Raw genomic sequence first — 3,164 nt, forward strand, 5'->3', positions numbered from 1 at the left:
TATACTTTTAAGAAGTATGCTTAGAAAATAGTTCACTTTTAATATACTTTTTCTAAGTATACTTAGAAAATAGTTCACTTTTAATATACTTTTAAGTATGCTTAGAAAATAGTTCACTTTTGAAATACTTTTAAAGAGTATACTTAGAAAATAGTTCACTTTTGATATACTTTTAAGTATACTTAGAAAATAGTTCACTTTTGATATACTTTTAAGTATGCTTTGAAAATAGTTCACTTTTGATATACTTTTAAGAAGTATGCTGAGAAACAGAACATGGTATACATTTCTTCTGGAGTAAGATGTACGTTTTTTTTACATTTTTATTTATTAGTGAGTCATAGTAAAATTATATTTAATAAGTTTACTTCTTGAGGTACTTACATTAATTGAAAGTGCACTTGAAAGTATTACAAAGTATACTTCGAGGCTCTTTAGGAAGTATACTTCATGAACTGAAAGTGCACTACACAGGTTACTTTACAGTATTCAAAAGTAAACCTTAAAATACATTATAAGTGTACTTTAAAGTGTACTAAATGACCTAAAAAGTGGGCCAATTCAGTTTACTTAGTACAAAAATAGTATATAAATAAGTACACTGCTAGTATACTTTAAGTAACATGATAATAGTATACTTTTTATACTAAGTATACTTACAAATTAAACTTGAAGTATACTTCTTTTTTGTAAGGGATACGGCTGCAACCTACAGCCTCCCGCCTCATGCCCTCCCGCCTCATGCCCTCCCGTCTCATGCCCTCCCGTCTCATACCCTCCCGTCTCATGCTTCTACTTTTCAAAATAAAAGCTTGTGTCTGGTCCGCTATTTCTTGTTTCTACTTTGGTGTACGTGTGTTTTTTTAGCTAGACTTCAAGGCGCTTGGCGCTCTCTGCTGGTGGTGCGGGACGGTTAATTAATGGATGAAACAGCGAGCCACTGTTTAACACGAGACCAGAAGAGTCGGAAGTGGAAAGATGGCGCGCTCCGGTTTCGCGCTCTTGATTGCCTCACTGCACCACTGATCACTTTTCATAGAAATGAATGGGGACGCCACAGGGGCGGAGCAAGGGTTGTGTTTCAGGGGGGGGGGGGGGGGTGGAAACTGATTGGGGGTTCCCCTGTTATTAATATTTTGCAGTACAATAAAATATAACAATAAAAAGTAACTAATGGCAACCTCTATGTGAACAGCACATATTAGCCTAATAAATGTGTTCAGTCATCATAGACCATAATGTGCGAACTAAATGTAGGCCTGTAGGCTCACATTCAGCATTCATTAGAACCTCTCACACACAGTATACTGTAGGCCTACACAAATCCATGCATAAAATGGGTTTAATGATCTGTCCATTTACCAATACATTATATTCAAATTCAAGAAGAGGTCATAAGCCCCCGAAAATGAAGTTAAATACAGTAGCCTATAGTCATCCTAACAGTGACAACTTATAATAAACAAACATAGGCCTATATAACAATTATTTCAGCAACGCGCGAACCAAGCTCCCATGAAAAAAAACACACGCGTGACGCGCACTGCAGTAGGCCACCTACAGCCAGCATGCTACAATTGAACAAAAATTCCATTAGAATAATTTTCTTTTCCGAACTGACGTATTGGGATATTCAAAACCAGCAAACTCATAGCCTACACACAGGTCAAAACACAAACACATTATTTAACTTTAGTTTTACAAAGGCAGAATATAGGCTATGTGCAGACATGAAACATAGGCCACCACAAATGCCCTTGCCTATTTAAATCATCATCTGTCTGTTCTTATCGTTAGCAAAACTGGCAATTACTTTGTTAATGTCAATATCGATGTCCCCCTCCATATCACAGCAGTGCTAAATTGGACAGCCGCTCCTCTCCCATGCTTGATCGCAAGAAACCCGTTATCAATTTCAGACGGCTGAAAGTCCTCTCTGCCACTGCTTATCGGAATTGTCAACTACATGCGATAGAGAATGGAAAGGTTGGGGACTGTGGAAGAAATTTAGATTTCCTGTGTGCTTACATTATTCACTAATCAAGAGAACTAGTCATTGGATACTAGTTAGTATGTTCGCATGTAAGCTTGCTATTAATAAGAGTAGATTGTGTATGTGTCAGGGTTAATAGATGTTCGAGGTCAGGAGAAAGTTCTGGGTAAATGTTCCTTGTCATGACTACAAGGAGAGCTCCAACTATGAACTCTCTAGTCTGAGTGGTCATGTGTTGGGAGCTGTGAATCTCTTTCTCTGAGACTGTTGTAACGTCATTACTGCCTGACTGTCACTATCTATGTTTACATTCTTGTGCCCTATAAAAGATGTTCCTCCGGCCTTCAGAGCCGAGAGAGACATGATTGAGACCTAAGCCTGGTGTTGTGTTGCATTTATTGTCAGAGGTCTGGTTTTCTCTCCCAATCTGCAGATTGATAATCCTTATTAAAATCCAGACCTCAACTGAAGAACTTAGTCACTCCGTTTATGAAGAGACGGACAAAACACTTTCTTCATCAGAAAGCACGGTCCATGTCGTTGTCAATAAGAAATGGTAGGATGATGTGTGTGTTTAGTTGATGTTTTTCCATTCTCAGCTCACGGTACATAGTAACCTACGAAATGTAACAAATTCGTCAACACATCATCGGCCTTAGACAGATCCTCTGAATAGAAAAGCGAGCCCAAGCAAGCGCTCTAACTTTCCGAGCAGCATCAAGGTGACAAAAATGTTTCGGAAAACGTAGGCCTATATGTATTTAGTAAAATTGTCTACCATGGATACAATCAACGTTTTGTTGCCAAAGATAAATTATGAAAAATGAAAAAATATATACATCGGGGGCCCCCTCGGGTGCGGGGCCAGGGGTGTTCGGCACCCCACCCCCCCTCCGCTACTGGGACGCCATCTTGGAAAACCAAAGTTGCTTCCTTTAGTAATATTAACTGTATAGGAGAACTCTTCCCTGTCAATACAGATGCTAGAAAGAGTTTTGGCTTGCTAATGTTGTTGCTAATGTTGCTAATGCTCTGAAATTCTGATTCTACTTTAGATGCCATCAAGCGGGATCTCTCGTCGTAGTCAGTCCTTAACTAACCAATCAGCAATCATTAGCAGAATGCTAGCGTATTATGGGCAACAACAACTCACCCTGTAAGAAATCGAAAG

This window comes from Hypomesus transpacificus, unplaced genomic scaffold (genome assembly GCF_021917145.1).
Source record: "Hypomesus transpacificus isolate Combined female unplaced genomic scaffold, fHypTra1 scaffold_65, whole genome shotgun sequence".
In the NCBI taxonomy this organism is placed as follows: Eukaryota; Metazoa; Chordata; class Actinopteri; order Osmeriformes; family Osmeridae; genus Hypomesus; species Hypomesus transpacificus.